At 38.7% G+C, this 24,718-nt stretch overlaps 1 protein-coding gene across 11 annotated transcripts in view; it reads right to left on the bottom strand.

Annotated features, from left to right (window-relative positions):
* The window catches only part of LINGO2 (leucine rich repeat and Ig domain containing 2), a 2,318,940-nt gene that overhangs the window by 620,036 nt on the left and 1,674,186 nt on the right, over positions 1–24,718 (bottom strand). For 7 of the 11 annotated variants that reach the window (XR_012231562.1, XR_012231559.1, XR_012231561.1 and 4 more), the window contains exon 6: positions 4,641–4,765. The exons of the other annotated variants lie outside the window; for them this stretch is intronic. The gene's annotated coding sequence lies outside the window, so the exon portion shown is untranslated. The remainder of the gene's footprint in view (positions 1–4,640; positions 4,766–24,718) is intronic. 11 annotated transcript variants of the gene reach the window in all.

Genomic DNA, 24,718 nt, shown 5'->3' on the forward strand with positions numbered 1-24,718 from the left:
TGATTGATGGCAACCAACAACTTGTTTAGTAACATACTGACTAACAGAGGCCTTATGGTTTTCTAAATGTAAAAATGGTTAAAAAAAAGTATCCTTTTTTAGTGGGAAGAGTCCTTCTATGTTGGTGTTTATACTGTTGATATTCAGTGAGATAAATCATATTTCTTGCTGAATTAATAGCAAGAAGACAGTGGTGCTTTGTAGAATGTGATGTCCCTTCAAACAGTAGTGCAAAATATAATATATAGCTACAGTGAAGAAAATAAGTATTTGATACATTGCCAATTTTGCAAGTTTTCCCACCTACAAAGAAGAGGTCTGTAATTTTTACTGTAGGTACACTTCAACTGTGAGAGACAGAATCTAACAGTAAAAATCAGAAAATCATATTGCAGAACTTTTACATAATTAATTTGGATTTTATTCTATGAAATAAGTTTTTGATACAATATAAAAACAGAACTTAATATTTGGTACAGAATCCATTGTTTACAAATTCAAAAGTCAGATGTTTCCTGGAATTCTTGACCAAGTTTGCAGAGGGATTTTGTCCCACTCCTCTGTACAGATCTTCTCCAGATCTTTCAGGCTAGGCCACTCCAGGTCCTTGAAATTCTTCTTACGGAGCAATTCCTTAATTTTCCTGACTGTGTGTTTCAGGTTATTGTCATGCTGGAAGACCCAACCTTGATCCATCTTCAATTCTCTTACTGAGGGAAACAATTTGCTAGCAAAATCTTTCGATGGATGACCCCATTCATGCTCCCTTCATCCTTGCGGCACGCAGGATTTTAATCAACGACGGCATAGTGTATTACTAATGGTAACGTTTGAGACTGTTGTCTTAGCGCTCTCTAGGTCATTCTGTGTAGTTTTGGGCTGATTCTTGACCTTTCACAAAATCATTCTTACTTCACAAGGCGAAAACTTGCATGGAGCCTCAGACCGAGGAAGATTAACAGTCATCTCGTGTTTTTTTCATTTTCAAAAAATTTGTTGTTGCTATCTCACAAAGCTATTATACTGTATCCATCCCAGCCTTATGCAGATCTACAATTTTGTCTCTGGTGTCCTTAAACAGCAGTTTGGCCTTGGCCATGGTGGTAAGGTTGTAGTGTGATAGATTGAGAGTGTGGACACGCTCATGCAATAAGTTCAATTTAATTTTGTAAAAATGATGCAAATTGATTTTTGTTTTTTATTTTTAGATTCTCTCTCACACAGTTGAAGTGTATCTATGATAACAATTACAGACTTCTCCATTATTTGTAGGTGGGAAAACTTATAAAATCATCAGTGTATCGCAAACTCATTTTCCCCACTATATACTGCTCAACTTAGAGCAGGATATCTGTGGCTAGCCATCAATGAAGTAGCAATATCAATAATCACACTGTATAGCCAAGAGTTGTGACAAGAGCAACAGAAGATTATAGAACACAATAGACAAGAAAGTAGATGCTGCAACGGATCTAATTGCTGTCATCAACAATAGCAGAATATAACCTGCACTAATTCCTGTCCATTTCACTTTGATAAATGTAAAGCTTTCCACACTTTTGGAGTACAATTGTGCCCTGTCAGATATGGCAAAGTCACATTTTGTGCTGAATACACTATGTGCCAGTACTGGAGGCTGAATAAGATAGTTTGCCTAATGCAATATAGCCCATATCTTTCAACTGATACTATCTGATGATCCAAAAGCCCATGGGATCATGGCTCTGGGTATCTGCCAGAGAAAGGATATATTCCAGTTATGAATTAGCCTGGCTGTTAAGGCAGTGTGACTTTCTTTGCTAATGTGCGTCAGGTAGGTGCAGCAGTTGATAAAACATCTGGTCTGAGCAGCATGATGGCCTAATGCATAGTGGTTAGTACTTCAAAGAGTTTGTATGTTCTCCCATGTCTGTGTGGGTTTCCTTTGTGTACTTTGGTTTCCTCCCATATTCCAAAAGACACACTAATTCAGAATTTAAATTGTGTGCCACAATGGGGACAGTGATGAAGGTGGCTGCAAAGCACTGTGAAAATGAATGGTTCTATATTACCAAGTAAAGTAAATAAATCATGTCATACATAATGTAATAACTAATGCTGCCACAGACACTTGTAGCACTAACGGTGGCTGAGGTGGGTGAGTATAACTCTATGGGAAGTGGAGAGAGGTCTACTAATCAGATGTGCGGTCAGCAGGAATTTGCTCAGTGAACTCTTCACCTTATCCTTGTGTTTCACCAATTTTGACCCTTCGTTTGGATGCTGGAAAAAAATCCCCTATTGTACTTTTACAGCAAGGGTCCCATTGCTTGATGCTAACAATACACCTCTCATTTGACAAACAATCAAGAATGAAGCTTACCATTCTCGCAAGCATGACCATGAGCCCATTGTCTTATTTCTGCACCTTGCAATGACAGTTGGTCATCATACACTGTGTCATCATAATTCTCAAACTCTGATTTCTGCCTGTCTCTGCCTGGTATACATGTGAGGATTGCCTGTTAGGGAATACCCACAAATATTCAGGCTGTCAAGTAGCCACAAATCACGCAGCTGCGGCAACAGAGACTAAATCTCCGAGCACTTCCAAATACTCAATCATCTGAGCATGCTTGGGAAAACCCGAACAACGAATATACTCGCTCATCACTAGTAATAATACAAGTTGATGATTATCTATCTAACATAGCAAGCGTACTTATTAAATACAGCATTGTAACACATAGTGTGAACTATGCTTGCAGCAGGCTGTTTGCAAGGAGCACAAGGTAAAAAAACTAGTGGTAAGGCTGGTTTCACATTCGCGCTTTTTAAGCGCACGCACGGCCGGGGGTAGCTCCGCCCCCGAGCCGGCTCTCTGCCCGGCGTGCCCGCCCCTTCCTTGTAGCGCCGCCTCCTAGCGGACAGCGGCGCCTGCGATCGGCGCACCCTATCTTTAGCATAGGGTGCGCAGATCGTGCGCAGGCCGTGCGCTAGTTGCGCTTTGACCTGCGCTGCGCACTTTTGACGGTGCGCCGTGCGCGCCAAAATCAGAAAAGTTTGATTTTGGCGCGCACGGCGCACCGTCAAAAGTGCGCAGCGCAGGTCAAAGCGCAACTAGCGCACGGCCTGCGCACGATCTGCGCACCCTATGCTAAAGATAGGGTGCGCCGATCGCAGGCGCCGCTGTCCGCTAGGAGGCGGCGCTACAAGGAAGGGGCGGGCACGCCGGGCAGAGAGCCGGCTCGGGGGCGGAGCTACCCCCGGCCGTGCGTGCGCTTAAAAAGCACGAATGTGAAACCAGCCTAAGCTGGATTCTCCATTGGAAATATAGAGGAAAAGATGGCTCCTGTCTTTACTGTGAGAGGAACAAGACCATGATGCAACAGCACTGTCCCACAACATTGTCACTTACATTTACATATTGTATAAGCTACACCTTAATTGAGTCAGATTGGGTTAATCATATGGCTCTGTTTTTGAAGGCGCCACTTCATTGTATTAAATGTAAGGCATTTTCATGTCACTGCACTAATTTGCACTTACACTAGCGTTTTATATATTATTTCGTTTGCTCATAAATTTGCCCTTAAATATAATGGCCACACCAGTGTTGTGCGCATCGCCTGCTTCCGTTGTAGGCACATGCCCAGTCGGGAGCCTCGCTTGTGACGTCACGGACGGTGCTATCGCGCTTTCTGGTGATGTTGCCGCGAGACTTGCGGTGGGATCGCCATCAGTATGGCAGATGGCGATGCGCCGCAGAGCGCTTGTGATTGGTTTTCTGCCAAACTATTATACTATAAAATGTAGCATTTAGCCCGCCCACCTCATCACTCCCTGAAGAAACTACGTGTGAAACGCGCATTGGAGTGTGAGGCGGCAGTGTCTTCATGCACAGTATGAATCCAGGTAGGTAGTTTTGGTTAACCCTATATTTTCATGGCCTAGTTATTGTCTGTTGAAAAAGCACTATGCACTTTACGCTTCTCTGTATTAATCATGATAAATTTGGCCATATAATAATGATTGTTAATATATACTTTTGATATTATGATAAAAAGCAGACTGATAATTGATTATGTACAATAATGTACTGTATTTTATATTAAGTAGGACAACTATATAAGTGTATTTTTCTCTGCTTTTTAAATCTTCCCTTTTTTGTGGATTAAAACCCCATATATTGCTTATTGTGCATGTTGATCTTCTTCCTCTGTAGGAATTTTTTAGTTTTTTATTTTTAAAATCATGTTGTTGTCTTTGTGACTTAATAAAAATCATATATTTGATAATCATTTATTTTTGGAGTTATTTTTTTAAGTAGAATTTTTTGGTATTATGTTCAGGGTGTATACTTAAAGATTTAAATGTAAACATTTAGGGTTAATATTTGGCAATCTCCTTTGTTTGGAATAAGTGTATTGTGTCTTTTCAGGAGCAACCCTTTTGACCATGGATTACAAAAGCCGGGACACCAACTGGCTTACACAAATCTCTACTATTTTTGGGGACAATTCAGATAAGAACACTGTTTCTGATAATAATGATGGTAATTTTGAATCAGATAAGCAGCAGCTCAGGGAACTCCTACTCAAACGTACTAAAACATGGTGGAATAGTAAAACTCGAGCAATATTTGCAACGTAAATTGGTACCTTGTGGTTTGTGAGTTCAAATCTTCCCTTCCTTTCCGGTAGAAGATATTAATATTATTAAAAAGTGGGAGGAAGCATGCCAAAATTGTTCAAAGATATTTTTGGAATTACTCATCTCTCTTGATCTGAAAAAATTGGAAATAATAGAAAGTCAAATTCGTATTATACAGGACAGATTAAAGGAAAAATTGTCTTTGGTTGATCTAACCTCTTTTGAAGAGGATTTGAATAAAAGTTATATGAAATGGGAACAGGAATTAAAACAAACAAAGACGGAAAAATTTCAGCGAGACCAGTTAGATTATCAACAAAACAAGGTCTATAAATGGAGGAAAAATAATAGTCGATCTCGTACAAATTCGGTAGCCTCTGTGGCTAGTACTTCATCTCATATTTCAATGGATACAAGCGCCTCAACGAATTCAAGACGCTATAATACTCGTCAAATGACACATGAATGGAATTTTAAGTATCAGGATGACAAACGTGATGACAACTTTAAGGTAATTAATTTATCCGATATTGAATTGACATCTGCTCATTTATCGGTTTTATCTTTAGGTTTAACATTTTGACCTGTATCCAATTTTGATACATTTATTGCGATTAAAGATGTCTTTCTCTTTGCCTGGAAACTTTTACTGAAGAAATTCCATGACAACAAAAATTCCTTTAATGCGTCTTTTTCTACAGAGGCAGAATTGGAAGCGCTCAAGATACTAGAAGATTTATTACTTGAACAGCAGGAAATCCCACAAAGAAAGTTCCCAGATTTTATTAGAAAAAAAATCCAAAAATTTTTCCACCAATTACTTTGAATTCATCCTTAGAAGTATTTGTTGAAATGGTATGCAATGAGTTATACCAACTACAAGTACGCAGACCGTATGACAATTTGACTCAAACACAACGTCAAGCATTGAATGAATTAAAAAATATGAAACAGGTGGTGATAAAACAAGCAGATAAAGGTGGTAATGTGGTGGTCTGGCCGGTACAGCAGTATGAGAAGGAGGCCTTTTCTCAATTAAATAATAATAATTGTTATAAAAGACTTGCTTCAGACCCCACAGCCACCTTTCAGGAAAACCTGTTTCATATTTTGGATGAAGCACTTGAAAAAGGCTATATTACTAAGACAATATGGGAAGGATTACGGGTAAATTTTCCGGTTGTGCCAACAATATATTTTTACCTAAAATCCATAAGGATTTGGCCAACCCACCCGGCAGGCCTATTGTATCTGTATTTGGTGGTTTGAATGAACCAGTTTGTAGGTTTTTGGATTATTATTTGAAGCCTTGTGTTGAAGAACTGCCATCCTATGTTGAGGACTCTCTGGATGTTTTGCAAAGATTGCACTGAATTAGTCTGGAATCGGATATGTTTCTTATTACTGGAGATGTCGAGTCCCTATACACTTGTATAGATCATGGACTTGGCATCTCAGCGGCTAGATTCTTTATAACAAATAAGGGTATGGATAAGGAATTGATGCAACGTCTTCTTGAATTATTAGAATATGCTTTAACACATAACTACTTTACATTTAAAGATTGATTTTACGTACAGCAAAGGGGAGTGGCTATGGGGGCGTCTTTTGCGCCCTCATATGCCAACCTCTTTATGGGCCAATGGGAGAGAGAGCATATGTTGGCATACCTATGTAATGTACAAAGCCCATCTGTGGTCAGTTGGATGCACTTTATTGATGACCTTCTATTTATTTGGCAGGGCAACAGGTCTGAATTAGATGAATTCTTAGTGCATCTAAATTCAAATGATTGGAATATCAAGCTATCTTTTAAAATCTCCAGAGAAAAAATTGATTTTTTTGGATCTTCAACTTACAGTGGATCAATTTGGAAATATTGACAGTACTGTTTTCCGCAAGGAGACAAGTACTAACTCAGTACTACATGCGAGATCTGCTCATCCAAGACATACAATTAGGGCAATCCCTAAAGGCCAATTCATCAGGGCAAAGAGAATCTGTGATACTGTTAATGAATTTGAAGCTCAAGCTAGAGATATTACATCAAGGTTTTTAAATCGAGGATATAATTCTTCTGATATTGATCGAGGATATCAACAAGTTAAAAATATGGATCGTAATATACTTCTTCAAGGCAAACAATTAAAGACTCTCATTTACGTATTATTACTAATTACCATGGCAGATGGAAGGATATGACGGATTTTTTCAATCGATTTTGACCCATATTGAAACAAGACCAGGGATTGAGTAAGTATATTGAGAATAAACCTTTGATTGTTGCAAGAAAGAGTAAAACTATAGGGGAAACTATCACACATAGTCATTATGTTGCCCCCAAATCAAATTTTATATTCAATTCCAAAGGTCCGAAATGGGGTTCATGATCATGTGGGGATTGTAGTGCATGCAAAATACATGAGAAAACTGAGACCTTTTGCAATTCTTCAAAGACAAGGGATTATAAAATCTCTCATGCAATTAATTGCAAGATCATGTCAGTTATATACTACCTCACATGTTCGTGTGGGCTCATTTATATAGGTCTCACATCAAGGCAACTTCGTGTACGGATATTGGAACATGTTAGGGATATAAAATCTGCAAGACTTATTGATTCGGATGAATCACGGAAGGAAGATGTGGCTAAGTTGAAAACATTACCTGCTCATTATCGAGAATTCCATCCTTCTGTAAATATTGATCTTCAAGTCAGAGGTATTGATATAATTCATTTGGGTATTCGTGGGGGGAACCTCATGAATTGGTTGGCCCAAAAAGAATACCGGTGGTTCACCACCCTGAGAACAATGAAACCGCATGGTCTTAATGACCAATGGGGATTCTCTAGTTTCCTGTAAATTTAAATTGAGGGGTTTTTGATGTGGGGATATCTGGGTTGCTGCTTATGTAGTTTAATTCATTATAATTGTCCCTTTACGATATAATTATGTTTTTAATTTTTTTTATGTTTTTCTACATACAAATAATTCCATTTTTGTGGTGGGCTAGCGAGTTTTTTGAAAATTTGGATATGGGTTCCTCTTATGGAATAATGTATATTTGATGTGATTTTATAATATATGTTTCTCCTATTATATAGTGTTCCATTTGTTCGGTATGGTTCCTTGGTGACATGGGAGGAGAAATCCAAAGTGTGAAGAAACAAGAAAATACATATATATATATTCTTTTTTCTCTTCTGGTGTGACCTTTTGCCATTATGAGGATATTCATCATTTAAGTTTGAGGAAAAAAAAATCCAACAATGTCATCATATATACACTCTTCTCACTCATTTATTAAGCTATATAATATTTTATATATATTATATTTTTTTATTTTTTATTTTTTATCACTATAAAAATTCTTGAGTCAGGTTATTAACCCATTAAGCCCCAAGGGTGGTTTGCACGTTCATGACCGGGCCAATTTTTACAATTCTGACCACTGTCCCTTTAAGAGGTTATAACTCTGAAACGCTTTCATGGATCCCGGTGATTCTGACATTGTTTTCTCGAGACATATTGTACTTCATGTTAGTGGTAAAATTTCATTCAAAATAACTTGCGTTTATTTGTGAAAAAAATGGAAATTTGGCGAAAATTTTGAAAATTTTGCAATTTTCCAAATTTGAATTTTTATGCCCTTAAATCACAGAGATACGGCACACAAAAAATGTTTACTTTTGGAACCAAAATTTTTTTTTGTTAGGAAGTTATAAGGGTTAAAAATTGACCAGCGATTTCTCATTTTTGCAACACCATTTTATTTTTATGGACCACATCACATTTGAAGCCACTTTCAGGGGTCTATATGAAAGAAAATACCCAAAAGTGATACCATTCTAAAAACTGCACCCCTTAAGGTGCTCAAAACCACATTCAAGAAGTTTATTAACCCTTTAGGTGCGTCACAGGAATTTTTTGAATATTTAAAAAAAAATGAACATTTACTTTTTTTCACAAAAAAAATACTTCAGGTTCAATTTTTTTATTTTACCAAGGGCAACAGGAGAAATTGGACAGCAAAAATTATTGTGCAGTTTGTCCTGAGTACGCTGATACCTGATATGTGGGGGGAACCACTGTTTCGGCGCATGGCAGACCTCAGAAGGGAAGGAGCGCCGTTTGACTTTTTCAATGCAAAATTGGCTGGAATTCAGATCGGATACCATGTCGCATTTGGAGAGCCCCTGATGTACATAAACAGTGGAAACCCCACACAAGTGACCCCATTTTGGAAACTAGAGCCCCCAAGGAACTTATCTAGATATGTGGTGAGAACTTTGAACCCACAAGGGCTTCACAGAAGTTTATAACGTACAGCGGTACAATTAAAAAATCATATTTTTTCCACAAAAATGATCTTTTCACCACCAATATTTATATTCCCAAGGGTAAAAGGACCCTAAAAGTTATTGTGCAATTTGTCCTGAGTACGCTGATACTCCACATGTGGGGGTAAACCACTATTTGGGTGCATGGCAGAGCTCGGAAGGGAAGTAGCGCCATTTGACGTTTTTGGCTGGAATTGAGATCGGACACCATGTCGCGATTGGAAAACCCCTGATGTACCAAAACAGTGGAAACCCACCACAAATGACACAATTTTGGAAACTAGACCCCCCAAGGAACTTATCTAGATGTGTGGTGAGCACTTTGAACCCCCAAGTGCTTTACAGAAGTTGATAACGCCTGGGCGTGAAAATAAAAAAATCATTTTTTTCCACAAAAATGATATTTTTGCCCCCAATTTTTGATTTTCCTAAGGGTAACAGGAGAAATTGGACCCCAAAAGTTGCTTTGCAATTTGTCCTGAGTATGCTGATACCCTATATGTGGGGGTAAAACACTGTTTGGGTGCATGGCAGAGCTTGGAAGGGAAGGAGCACCATTTGACTTTTTCAACGCAGAATTGGCTGGAATTGAGATCAGACGCCATGTTGCATTTGGAGAGCCCCTGATGTGCCCAAACAGTGGAAACCCCCCAATTATAACTCCAACCCTAACCCCAACACACCCCTAACCCTAATCTCAGTCCTAACCCTAGCCCTAACCCTAGCCCTACTCCTAACCCTAGCCCTAACCCTAACCCTGGCCCTAAACCTAACCCTAATGGGAAAATGGAAAAAAATACATTTTTTTAATTTTATTATTTTTCCCTAACTAAGGGGGTGATAACAGGGGGTTTGATTTACTATTTATGGCGGTTTTTATGTTTGGCAGCTGTCACACGCTAAAAGACGCTTTTTATTGTAAAAATAGTTTTTGCATCACCACATATTGAGAGCTATAATTTTTCCGAATTTTGACCGACCGAGTCATGTGAGGTCTTATTCTTTGCTGGATGAGTTGATGTTTTTATTGGTACCATTTTCGGGCACGTGACATTTTTTGATCGCTTTTTATTCCGATTTTTGGGACGCAGAATGAACAAAAACCAGCGTTTCATGAATTTATTTTGGGGGGCGCGTTTACACCGTTCCGCGTGCGGTAAAATTGATAAAGCGGTTTTATTCTTCGTGTCAGTATGGTTACAGCAATACCTCATTTAGGTCTTTTTTTATGTTTTGGCGGTTTTATGCAATAAAAACTATTTTATATAAAAAATAATTATTTTTGCATCGCTTTACTGTGAGCTATAACTTTTTTATTTTTTGGCAGATGATGCTGTATGGTGGCTCGTTTTTTGCAGGACAAGCTGATGTTTTCAGCGGTACCATGGATATTTATATGCTTCTTTTTGATCGCGTGTTATTGCAATTTTCGTTCGGTGGTATGATAATAAATCATTATTTTTTGCTTCGTTTTTTATTTTTATTTTTTAAGGGGTTCGCTAAAGGGGTTAACTAATGGGACAGTTTTATAGGGCAGATCATTACGGACGCGGAGATACCTAATATGTGTACTTTTATTGTTTTTTTATTTTCAAAAAATGAATTTATTGGGGAATATTTTTTTTTTACTAATTTATTTGGAGATTTTTTTAAAATTATTTTTACACTTTTTTTTAACTTTATTACATTGTCCCAGTTGGGACACCACTGTCCTGTGACAGATCGCTGTGCTTTGCAGGCACTGAGGAAGCCAGCTCCCTACAGACCCCCGAAGGTCCCCATCGCCATCTTGGATCCCGGGGCCTGTAAGGAAGGAGCTCCCCGTTGCACATTGCGCTGCCATGGGGGGCTCAGGGAAGCACGGAGGGAGCCCCCTCCCTGCCGATGCTTCCCTTTAACCCCCGGTACACCGCAATCGCGGTGTACAAGGGGTTAACGTGTCGGGGGCGGTCTATGACTGCCCCTGACACATTGTGCCGGGTGTCAGCTGTGATAATCAGCTGACACCGGGCCGCGATCAGCGGCGCTCACCATGTGGGCGCCGCTGATCGCTATGACGTACTATCCCGTCCCTGGGAATTAAGTCCCAGGGCACATGGACGAGATAGTATGTCATATGGCAGAAAGGGGTTAAGATTTTGATATTCACTTATTATAATTATTGTATACTTGCTTATTATTTTTTATGTACACATATTCACTATTTTTGTGCCAGATCCAATTAATAGGATAGCTCTGTTAGTAAATGTGATTCACTTTTCATTTACTAATTCATTGTCACTTACATTTGCATATTGTATATGCTACACCTTAATTGAGTCAGATTGGGTTAATAATATGGCTCTGTTTTTTAAGGCGTCACTTCATTGTATTAAATGTTAGGCATTTTCATGTCACTGCACTAATTTGCACTTACACTAGCGTTTTATATATTATGTCGTTTGCCCATAAATTTGCCCTTAAACATAATGGCCACACCAGTGTTGTGCGTATCGCCTGCTTCCGTTGTAGGCACATGCCCAGTCGGGAGCCTCGCTTGTGACGTCACGGACGGCGCTATCGCGCTTTCTGTTGACATTGCCGCAAGACTTGAAGCGGGATCGTCATCAGTATGGCAGCTGGCGATGCGCCGCAGAGCGCTTGTGATTGGTTTTCTGCCAAACTATTATACTATAAAATGTAGCATTTAGCCCGCCCACCTCATCACTCCCTGAAGAAGCTACATGTGAAACGCGCGTTGGAGTGTGAGGCGGCAGTGTCTTCATGCACAGTATGAATCCAGGTGGGTAGTTTTGGTTAACCCTATATTTTCATGGCCTAGTTATTGTCTGTTGAAAAAGCACTATGCACTTTACGCTTCTCTGTATTAATTATGATAAATTTGGCCTTATAATAATGATTGTTAATATAGGTTTTTGATATTAAGATAAAAAGCAGACTGATAATTGATTATGTACAATAATGCACTGCATTTTATATTAAGTAGGACAACTATATAAATGTATTTTTCTCTGCTTTTTAAATCTTCCCTTTTTTGTGGATTAAAACCCCATATATTGCTTATTGTGCATGTTGATCTGCTTCCTCTGTAGGAATTTTTTATTGTTTTTTATTTTTAAAATCATGTTGTTGTCTTTGTGACTTAATAAAAATCATATATTTGATAATCATTTATTTTTGGAGTTCTTTTTTTAAGTAGAATTTTTTGGTATTATGAATAAGATAGTTTGCCTAATGCAATATAGCCCATATCTTTCAACTGATACTATCTGCTGATCCAAAAGCCCATGGGATCATGGCTCTGGGTATCTGCCAGAGAAAGGATATATCCAGCTATGAATTAACCTGGCTGTAAAGGCATTGTGACTTTCTTTGCTAATGTGCATCAGGTAGGTGCAGCAGTTGATAAAACATCTGGTCTGAGCAGCATGATGGCCTAATGCATAGTGGTTAGTACTTCAAAGAGTTTGTATGTTCTCCCATGTCTGTGTGGGTTTCCTTTGTGTACTTTGGTTTCCTCCCATATTCCAAAAGATACACTAATTCAGAATTTAAATTGTGTGCCACAATGGGGACAGTGATGAAGGTGGCTGTAAAGCACTGTGAAAATGAATGGTTCTATATTACCAAGTAAAGTAAGTAAATCATGTCATACATAATGTAATAACTAATGCTGCCACAGACACTTGTAGCACTAACGGTGGCTGAGGTGGGTGAGTATTAACTCTATGGGAAGTGGAGAGAGGTCTACTAATCAGATGTGCGGTCAGCAGGAATTTGCTCAGTGAAATCTTCACCTTATCCTTGTGTTTCACCAATTTTGACCCTCGTTTGGATGCTGGAAAAAAATCCCCTATTGTACTTTTACAGCAAGGGTCCCATTGCTTGATGCTAACAATACACCTCTCATTTGACAAACAATCAAGAATGAAGCTTACCATTCTCGCAAGCATGACCATGAGCCCATTGTCTTATTTCTGCACCTTGCAGTGACAGCTGGTCATCATACACTGTGTCATCATAATTCTCAAACTCTGATTTCTGCCTGTCTCTGCCTGGTATACATGTGAGGATTGCCTGTTAGGGAATACCCACAAATATTCAGGCTGTCAAGTAGCCACAAATCACGCAGCTGCTTCAACAGAGACTAAATCTCCGAGCACTTCCAAATACTGAATCATCTGAGCATGCTTGGGAAACCCGAGCAACGAATATACTCGCTCATCACTAGTAATAATACAAGTTGATGATTATCTATCTAACATAGCAAGCGTACTTATTAAATACAGCATTGTAACACATAGTGTGAACTATGCTTGCAGCAGGCTGTTTGCAAGGAGCACAAGGTAAAAGAAAACTAGTTGTAAGCTGGATTCTCCATCGGAAATATAGAGAAAAAGATGGCTCCTGTCTTTACTGCGAGAGGAACAAGACCATGATGCAGCAGCACTGTCCCACAATGCTCTAGAAACGCCCCACAATACATAACAAAATGAAACTAGAATGAATACATCAAATCACCAGCACATGGAGCTGTTACCAAACAATACCAAAATAGACGGGATTCAAATTGCAGAAAATAGACTGTCATAACCATCATAGAATTCACTGAATTGGATAGAACACGGAATATCAGGCACAGCCACTACATAATGTACAGAGCCGTACACAGTAAACTTCAGTTAGCTGATCAATGGAGGTGGCACTAGATTAATTCCCTCCAATCTGCTCTATATTGATGGATTGACCAAAATAATAGTCCATCAATATCAAATTTCTTAAAAACCTCTTTGATCTGTGGTTTTTATACTAAGGACTTTTTTGGGGGGTTGGTTAACAAAATTATACCTATAACCTTCTAGGATAAAATGATTTGATGCTCTTTTTCTTAACCTTTAATTCTCCACATGCTTTTTTACTTTAAGGGTTTATGAAGAGCAAACTCCTGCTCACGTTCTCAGAACTCAATGAACTAAGTCCACTCTGGACAAAGTCCGACTCTCCCAGACCCCATCGTTGCTGAATAAGTTGCTTCCAATGTACCTACACTCTTGCTTTAAATCAGTTTAATACAAAATTTAGCTCTATCCTATGTGGCCAATAAACTTATCTTACTTGCGTTAAGGTCTAAGTTACAATATTCCAACAAACCAATAAATAACTGGTGGATTTAAAAATCATTCCAAGTATCTAATTATTATAGTTATGTTGTGATTTGAATATCTATATATGTAAAACTCAAAATCTGTAGTAGCCCGTTCTATACAAATCCACAGTTCTCGCCTGATTTGGGTGAAATTTGGCATACCCTCTCTCCACCAACAGGAGCAGAATACGTTACATCTTGCTAGCATCCCCCGTCATGAGATTGGGCCCTATAAACGTAATGGAGAAATGTGAAGGTAAAAGTAAAAGTGCTGAGGGGAAAACATCAGTTGTGACTGACGGATGGATTATAGCGACGGTGCCAAAGAGTCGCTGCTAAATGGGCCGCACCACCACACTAGCACACAGATTTCACAAACACCATACAAACATCACACAGACAGCACACATGCAACAACCCACAAGCACAACACCACCCAAATGCCACAACACACCACACAAACACCAGACCACTCTAGACACACACAACACAAACACCACCTCACTTATACCAGAACAGCACCCCATAAATACCACATGCACACCACACACACACAGACGCAAGGACCACACACGCATGTCAATCACTTAAAGTACCTGGCATTAATTTGGAGAGCCCGTGTTTTTCACATGGACAGTTGTATGTTGCTTGCTCTAGAGTACCCTAAAAATCTTTTCATATATGCACCTAAAGGTAAAACCAGAAACATTGTTTACCAAAAAGCACTACAATAGATAGTTGTTTAACTGTAAGCCAATAATTCTCTTTTGTCCGTGAACTACTTATAGATTACACTGGAGGTAGGGGGAAGGGTTGCACTATGTTGTTGATTGCGTGTAAATGTTTTATCTGTTTGTGTAAGGTGCATAAATTTTCATTTTTGATAAAAAATAGTTCAAAAAATAGTTGGAATAGTTTACACTACATAATATGTATTGAATATGTAAAATCAATAAAAAATGTTGAAGCTAAAAAAAAAAATTGGTCACATCAATGTTATGACAAATTAGTAAAATGCCAAAATAATAAAAATTTAAAGTGGAAAAAAAAAATACCATAGCACTCTGAAAATGTCATTTTCAGGGTGACATTGAAAATTTTACTTTCGCTACCATAACCAACAATTTAACATATTTTCCGCAGGTATTCTACTAGTACTGAATATTGTACAGATATACTGTACAGTATGCTGCAAAAAAGACAAAAAGGATTTATATTTACAGATCCTACTAATGACATTGATAATTTTATTAATGACATTGAATTTTGATTAAAGGAGTATTCCAGCTCTACTCACTTCTGCATTGAGAGTTAAGCAGGGAAAGTGACATCATGTCTACTGATTAACATGATCACATCAATTTGGTGCAAACAGAATTTGCCTAAAATGTTAAAAAATTTTCAGGTTACAGTGAATTTAAACAGTTTGCGATTAGATTGTCATTAACTGCCAATAAATACCCACAACCTATTTTATTATTATTATCATTATTATTAATTTATATAGCACCATTGATTCCATGGTGCTGTACATGAGAAGGGATAACGTACAAATTACAGATATCACTTACACTAAACAAACTAGCAATGACAGATTGATACAGAGGGGAGAGGACCCTGCTCTTGGGGGTTTACAATCTACAGGATGGTGGGGAAGGAGACAGTAGGTTGGGGGGTTGCAGCAGCTCCAGTGTTGGTGAGGCAGTAGCTCCGATAGTGGTGAAGAGGCAGCGGGGTCTTTTCAGGCTGTAAGCTCTCTTGAAGAGGTGGGTTTTCAGGCTCAGTCTGAAGGATCAAAATGTGTGATAGTCGGACATGTTGGGGCACAGAATACCAGAGGATGGGGGATATTTAGGAGAAGTCTTGGAGGCGGTTGGGTGAGGAACAAATAAGTGTGGAGGAGAGAAGGAGGTCTTGAGAGGACCGGAGATTTCGTGATTGAAGGTATCGGAAGATTAGTTCAGAGATATATGGACTGCATACGCTGAGGGAATGGGAGCCAGTGAAGGGATTTGCAGAGGGGAGAAATGGAGGAGTCACAAGGAGAGAGATGAATTAGCTGGTCAGCAGAGTTAGGTCCCTTTCATACATCATTTTTTTGCCATCAGTCACAATCCGTCGTTTTTTGAAAAAAATGGATCCGGCGACTGGTGCCGCTGGATCTGTTTTTTTCTCATAGGCTGGTATTAGCGATGAATTGTGACAGATGGCCTCACATTTCGTCCGTTATTCGCCGGATCCATAGAAAAATTTTTGTCCAACGGCCAGACACGACGCACAAATCAACATTTTTTGAGTCCATTGAAAATTTGCTAGAATAAAGCCATGGGCACAGGATCCGTTGTCATCTGTCAAGAGACGGATGTCGGTGACGGATCCGTTTTTTTAACTGAGCATGCTCCTGACAGTTTAAAACACAAAAGGAAGAATAGATGCATACACACAGAATACATATCTATCTATCTATCCATATATACACATGTCATTGAGACACACACATACATATATATATATATATATATATTTATAGTTCATGGAGTTCTACATAGCATAATAGCCGCTAAATCAATTGCCGGCTTCAGTAAAATTATTCCTGAAACCGACATGATATGACACATGGTTTACATATAGTGCACCATGTAATATCAAAACAATTTATATACCTTAGCAGGTTTACACATTCGGAATTAACTTGGCATTGTGACATTTGGACTGTAGATCAGCCTGGAAGTGTGAAATGCACTGCAGCAAAAAAGAATGTTATTTCTTTGTTTAATTTTTTTTTAAATTGTGAAAAGTTTATTCAGAGGGTCATTTATTATTCAACCCCTCAGGCTTGTCCGAAGAGTCAAGGCTAACCCAAGGACAACAAGGAAGGAGCTCCGGGAAGATCTCATTGCAGTGGGGACATTGGTTTCAGTCAATACCATAAGTAACGTACTCCACCGCAATGGTCTCCATTCCAGACGAGCCCGTAATGTACCTTTACTTTCAAAGCGTCATGTCAAGGCTCGTCTACAGTTTGCTCATGATCACTTGGAGGACTCTGAGACAGACTGGTTCAAGGTTCTCTGGTCTGATGAGACCAAGATCGAGATCTTTGGTGCCAATCACACACGTGACGTTTGGAGACTGGATGGCACTGCATACGACCCCAAGAATACCATCCCTACAGTCAAGCATGGTGGTGGCAGCATCATGCTGTGGGGCTGTTTCTCAGCCAAGGGGCCTGGCCATCTGGTCCGCATCCATGGGAAGATGGATAGCATGGCCTACCTGGAGATTTTGGCCAAGAACCTCCGCTCCTCCATCAAGGATCTTAAGATGGGTCGTCATTTCATCTTCTAACAAGACAACGACCCAAAGCACACAGCCAAGAAAACCAAGGCCTGGTTCAAGAGGGAAAAAATCAAGGTGTTGCAGTGGCCTAGTTAGTCTCCTGACCTTAACCCAATTGAAAACTTGTGGAAGGAGCTCAAGATTAAAGTCCACATGAGACACCCAAAGAACCTAGATAACTTGGAGAAGGTCTGCATGGAGGAGTGGGCCAAGATAACTCCAGAGACCTGTGCCGGCCTGATCAGGTCTTATAAAAGACGACTATTAGCTGTAATTGCAAACAAGGGTTATTCCACAAAATATTAAACCTAGGGGTTGAATAATAATTGACCCACACTTTTATGTTTAAAATTTATTAAAATTTAACTGAGCAACATAACTTTTTGGTTTGTAAGATTTATGCATCTGTTAATAAATCCTGCTCTTGTGTGAAGTTTGAAGGCTCTAACTTATTTGCATCTTATCAAACCTGCTAAATCTGCAGGGGGTTGAATACTACTTGTAGGCACTGTATGTCAGTGTTTAATCAATTTAGTAGTTATATGCAGTTTGTGTTAGGAAAAATATGGAACTCTAGGGGTTAAATTTAAGGCTATAATCTCGGAAAAAAATTGCTTGGGCTCCCGTACAATTTTCTCTGCCAGAGAGGGAAAGCCAGTGAGTGAGAGCAGATATTAATAGCCTAGAGAGGCACCATTGTTTCTGGGCCCCGCTGGCTAAAAAATCTGCCCCAGCCACTCCTGAAAAGGCGCATCTATAAGATGTGCCTTTTCTATCACTTAGCCTCTCTATTCCCATAGCCTTTAGTGGTGGCTCATGGGTTAATACTAATAGGTTAATGTCACTTTGCTATTGAAAGGTGACATTAAGCAAGGTTAATAATGGAGAGGTGTCAATAAGACACGTATCCATTATTAATCCTACAGTAGTAAAGGGTAAAAAAAGACGCACATTAATTAAAAATTATTTTAATGAAATAAATACACAAAGTTTTTGACCAAATTTATTATTCTGCCAATCCACAAAAAGCCCTTGTTCTGTAAAAAAATAAAATAAAAAACCACCAATATCCATACCTCTCCTCCGTTCAGTCAGCTCCCCCACTGCAATCCGTCACAAGGGGTTAACTAGTTTTCAACAGGGACCGGTGCTAATGCTACCGGCCCCGCTGTAAACCACTGCAGAATGAGTGAAATCATGTCTGCGCAGGCACCCTGGCTGACCGGAGATGAACGGATTAGCATGGGAAAGTTTCTGAACTGTTTCCCACACTCCTGAGTTCACTTAAGGTCAGCCAGGGACTCCGTGCAGCCTCGCTGACTACCGCAGATGTCAGTGAGGCTGCGCAGAGTCCCTGGCTGACTTGTAGTGAACTCGATAGTGTGGGAAAGTTTCTGAACTGTTTCCCATGCTGAGAGATCACCTCAGGTCAGACGGGGACTCTGCACAGCCTCAGTGACATCAGCGGTAGTCGGTGAGGTTGCGTGGAGTTCCCGGCTGACCTGAAGTAACTGACAATGTGGGAAAATGTTCAGAAACTTTCCAACGCTAATTGGCTCATCTCCGGTGAGCCGGGTTGCCTGCGCAGACATGATTTCATTCATTCTGCAGTGGTTTACAGCGGGGCCGGTAGCTTTAGCAGCAGTCCCTGTTGTAAACTAGTTAACCCCTTGTGATGGATAGCAGCGGGGGACCTGACTGAATGGCAGAAAGGTAAGGATATTGTTTTTTATATTTTATTTTTTTACAGAACAAGGGCTTTTGTTGGATAGGCAAAATAATAAATTTGGTCAAAAGCTTTGTGTATTTATTTCATTAAAATAATTTTTAATTAATGTGTGTGTTTTTTTACTCTTTAATGTATGCTAAAAGAAGAAATGGCAAGGCCAATTAAGTAGTAGTGTAAAATAAAAAAACCTTCAAAATACCATAGCTAAGAATGTTGGAGTCTCTAGCAACAGCCTAATCTCCACTACCACCATCACTGTTCACTACCAATCTGGACAAAAATACTTCCAGACACAGGTCACAACTGCATCGAGAAAGCAAACTAAGAGGGAAGACGCTAAGGACATTATTAAATAAACGGAACATTACTCGTTTTAGGATGATGTTACCTCTGACAGCAACATTGTCAGTTTGAGTCAATGTTAACCACAAAATATTCTTACAGTTGACAAATGACTAAGTGGGATAATTATATAGATTTTGTTTTAATGAAAAAAACATGAAAAGCCTATCAGTTTGCTGTATTATTATATGGGTTGTTGGTTGCTACCCATTTAGCTTCCATTTCTATGGCGAGATGATTTTAAAAAAAAATAATGCTATGTTTGTGTTAAAGAGCTTGAAAAGGGTTGTATACCATCCTATAAAACCTCAAAATATTATACATATTTAAAAATCTATAGCAATCTTTTCAGTGTTGCAACTGGCAACAAATTGATTGGCTGTAATTCAGATTTTTGGAAAAAAAATTGTTGAGCAAGGGAAATACAAATTTCAAAAGATTTTATCATGTCTAGGAGCTAGTACTTTATTTGTCTTTTTTTAACACATGGATATAGATGAAGAACTTTCTATACATGGAAATTAAGAACCTGCCATTTGATTCTTTCAGGTATGTAAAAATAAGAATAAAAAAGGAGCCAAAAGAAGATTCTGATAAATTTCTAAACATTGTTTAGATTATATGGATACTAAGCAAACAGCTCGTAATGTAAGAAGGAAAAAGAACACATTTGGCACTTTCTAAGAAAAGGATGAATGCACATTGATCATTCTCTAAAAATTGTCTGCACATATAATTATGCAACTGCTGATATCTATGCATTATTCAAGTATAACCATAAGAAAAAAAAGCCTTTGTGTTACAGCAATGAAAACCTTTCTTTCTCTCTAGTAATATTGAATAAAACAAATATGCAAGGTATGTCTTCAATGATTCCCAGTGTGAAAATGCAGCTGTTGTCAACAAACTAAGTGCACATCTTTTATTAATATGCCATAAATTGCTAATGTAGCTGTAGAGTTTTCCATGTGCCTTTATGTGGACAGCACTTGATCTATGCTCTCTGGTTTCTAATTAATGTTTTTAGAGGTTTCTTCTTGCAGGTTAACACACAGTTAGTCATGGGTTTCAACACATTTAATGGCATCTGACAGATCTGCTTCCAAGACTGGTGTTTCCCATTGTCTTATTCAATAGTAAAACGTGCCTTTTGGATTCCAGCATTGTTTTAACCACTTATAAAACTTATTTGTAGGTTCCTCAAAACACAGAGAAATCAAGACCATGGACTTTTACTGTAGAAATAATGGCAGCTGCATAACTTGTTCAAAGATGATGGACAAAATAGTTATCACATCTAAGCTGCAAATTAGTGCTAAGCAAAAAATTATGTAACAATTTACAAATCTCTAAACTTAAAGGCTATGAATGGCAGGAGTTCCATTAGAGTGTAAAACTTATTTAGATGCTCACATTGATAATAAAAAGATCAATTGATCTGTTGATTGGGGTGCCTTGTGACATATACAAATTTGTGTTCTTATCCCATCACTGTATCTGTCATCCGTGTATGCGCTAGTCTGAAGCATAGATATGAAGCATTATCATGGAGTGAGCCTGCCTCACACCTGGCAGATGATGGCTGTATGTTACAGCCAGGACCTGCCTCTAAGAAATGCAGTCAGAGAGGAGTTCCGCCATCTATTGTTAACCTGTTAAATGATGCTGTCAATCTGACAATGGCATTTAACATAAGCTGCCATATGTGCATGTCATTCCATGCGCCCATTGATGTGATTCTGACATGATCGCTGGTTGCAGATGGGTTGCAATGACAGTAAGTGGTCTGTTGAAGACATCTGTGCTTGTCATTTTAGAGATCTTTTGAAACCCTGCCTGTAGCCGAGCTTTAAAGGGCGCTGTGATTTCTGCCATATACAGCAATACTGTAGCATTGCTGTATATAGAACAAGCAATTAGAAGATCACAGTTTCAAGTCCCTTGAGAGCACTATTAAGAACAGTGAAAAGTACAAAAAAAAATGTTTTAACAAATGAAAGAATCAAAAAGATAAAAGTTCAAATCACACCTCTTTTTCCAACACTTAGTGGAAAAAATTGTGGGCGCAGTCGCAGTGCACCCGCCGAGATCTTCCGACAGGCACCTGGCAACAGCGGGGATTTTTCTTGTTAGTTCATTTTGATCACTGTGATGGACACTATCACAGTAATCAAAAGCCAATATTTAGTATATCATCCCCCCTGTGTCATCCCCTTAGTCAGGCTAAAAATTTTTATCTTGTAATTTTTAATTCTTTCAATTTTTGCCATTACAGTTAAGGTTAGGGTTGGTATTGGGTTAGGCTAGGGTTAGGCTGGGGTTAGGGTTATGGTTGGGCTAATGTTAGGGATAGCATTGGGGTTAAGATTTTTTTCAAAAGTTAAAAAAAAGATGACAATATGATGACTAGTGTTGAGCTCAAGTGCTCGCTGTTTGAGTTAGCATCATAGTCGCTTGAGCACACGCAATACTTGGTGCATACCCGAGCACACCGATGCAAACTTGAGTAGAGAGCACATGGGCTCACTACTAATGACGACATATTCAATATGATGAAACATGTTAGCAGATTATGTGGCCCTGAGGAAGTGGCAGATTTGCCACGAAACGCGTCGGCACAATAAAGCTTTGAAGAATATTTCTATCCTTATGTGGTCAGCTCGGATACATTGAAAAACCCGGCATTTTTCTTCCTCCTTTGTGACATTGGTATCTACGGGAGTCTGCAGGGACCACTGGTTCATTTTACATTCTGCAAGGGGTTGTGACTGTTCACAACCAGTAAAGGTGAGTGCACTAGCCGTGTTTTGTCACCCAAAAAATCACTTTTATCGCCCTATATGCACTCTCTTTCCTTAATTAATAAAGTGACACTGGTCAGATTTAAACATTTGGGCCTGGTCAATTAAGTCCAAATTAGCTACATCCCTAAGGGGTTAAGCTGTTACAGAATGAAGACATAATTAGAGCAGTTTCGGTTTGGGAACAGCTTAGTAAAATAGGTGGCATTACTGGAAAAATATAAATAGTAATATGCCAGTCTTTCACTGCAAGAGGGGCCATGGAGGTTTGTCAAATCTCTACCTGCATGCCAGGATCCCTTAATCCCTTAACTCAGAAGATCAGGGCCAACGTTTCAACAAAGTTGCACCCTTACAGAAACGTATTTGATTACTTCTGGCCACTTTCGTTAATGTGTGATAGATCATCTAGCTGGAGCAGCTCTAGAGCTGTTGATAGGTACTCTGTAAAGTGAATACATTTTAATTTTTTTCTCCATTATTGTGTTTAGCATGGAAAGGTGTCAAAGCTTCTAATTATGTTCTTTAGGGTATTTGGCTTATTTTTTGTTCACAAATATAACCAAAGAGGCCTCTAAACCCCTGGTTTTCTCAATGGGTTTACAATTGTTGTTTAACATCTTTGTCAATGTGTTGGAGTATAGATACTGTCTGCAGAGGAGACAGCAGCTCAGGAACGTGGTAGCCGCCACGCAAGGTAATGGGGTTTAAAAAATGTAAAGTGTGAATGCAACCTAATGTTGTCTGCTGCATTCTGGTATCCCACTGAGTGGGGGATGTACAGCAGCAAGAAAGAAGCATATCTTCTGTTTATTCTTCATTTTATATTGCGTTTGTGCACGAATTTATCACTCATAGTGGAAAAGCCATATAGCAAGACACTGTGAGCTAATCTAAACATCACTCAGAGGAGACTATTTGTGGGAGTATTATGTCTCTTGGGAGCAAGCATGCTCCTCAGGTGGGGCCCTCTCTGCAGACGGAAACTATACATTGTCTAACAAGAATTTTTTTGTTTTAAATTATATTTTATTAATTATTTAAGCCAAAAACATAATTAAGAGAAATACCACTACTAAATTGAAAAGTCAACAAATTTAAAGGGACATGATAAGTACAATCACTATGGACAAGAGAGGGTATATAGCCTGGGAAGGCATATAAGATATATAAGTAACAAAGCATATAACTGCACTTTCCTTTTAAGGCCTTAAATAAGATTCTACCAATGTGTGGATGTTGGCACCCTAATTAACAGCGCAAGGTTGCCATGCCCTAATGAGACCCAGACATACCCTAAAAACTTGTAATATCCCTTTACAAAAAATATAGAAAGCAAGAAAATACAGGGCCTACAGATATATTAGAAGACTCCTGCACTGCAAGTGAATAACTATAGCCAAAAGTGAATCATAAAGGTCACATGTGTAGCAGATAAACTCTTATAACAATCAGCTGGTAGACAAAGCATGTGTGGTTTGTTCATCAAATATCTTTCACATGCCAAAATTGGCCAAATTTTGTTAGATTCGTTATAGATAAAGAAAAAAATATATTCATCTTAATTACCAAGACACACAAATATTCTTGAAGCATTTACCCTCCAATTAGCGGTTCATCAAATACATAGAATCTGAAACTGTAGTCCAATTACGTAGACAATGTTGTACAACTATAAGAAGACTTGGGGAAAGCAAGGAGTTTGGCGTTCACTTTGATCATATTTTTGACCAGGAAAAAAGCCAAATCTCTCAAGGAAGTAAATTACAACATTTTCATAACATCCCATGTAGGATATAACAATAGACAAAAAATGAAGTTTTAGTCACTCTAAGATGAAAAAGTATGACTGTTTATGAAATAATCTACAGCTGCTACATTGGTTAATCAAAATTTTCAATGGAAATTGTTTTCACATTTGTAGATGCATCTCAGCTTTCACATTTCAGTGAATAGATTTCCTTTTGCAAAGCTTTGTATTCCACTATAAAGCAGCAGAATAGTCCGTTTAATTAGCAAAAAAATGGATTCATGCAATGAAAAGGCACAGGCCTTCAAGGAGAAGCAAAGAGAGCTTTTTTCCAACAAAGGAAGTGCTTGTTTTTAGAGAAAAAATAATATTTTCTGGTTAGAGAGGTAAGAGTGAGCAGACCAAAGAAATAGGCAACGTTGATGGACTGTGACATGAGTTGTGTCCATGAATCTGTTTCTCTGGCTCTTGGCACTTCTTAGAGTTGTGTTGATATTTGTGAATTATTTCCTTTACAAGAAAATTCCTATTGTACAAAGAAAAGCTGAAGGCGTTAAGCAAAGCTTAGTACCCTAAGCTGAAGTTTAACTTGTCATAGGCATGACAAATGAAATCAACTAAACAATAAGTATCTCAG

Source organism: Dendrobates tinctorius, unplaced genomic scaffold (genome assembly GCF_039654945.1).
Source record: "Dendrobates tinctorius isolate UK_male_01 unplaced genomic scaffold, ASM3965494v1 ptg000031l, whole genome shotgun sequence".
In the NCBI taxonomy this organism is placed as follows: Eukaryota; Metazoa; Chordata; class Amphibia; order Anura; family Dendrobatidae; genus Dendrobates; species Dendrobates tinctorius.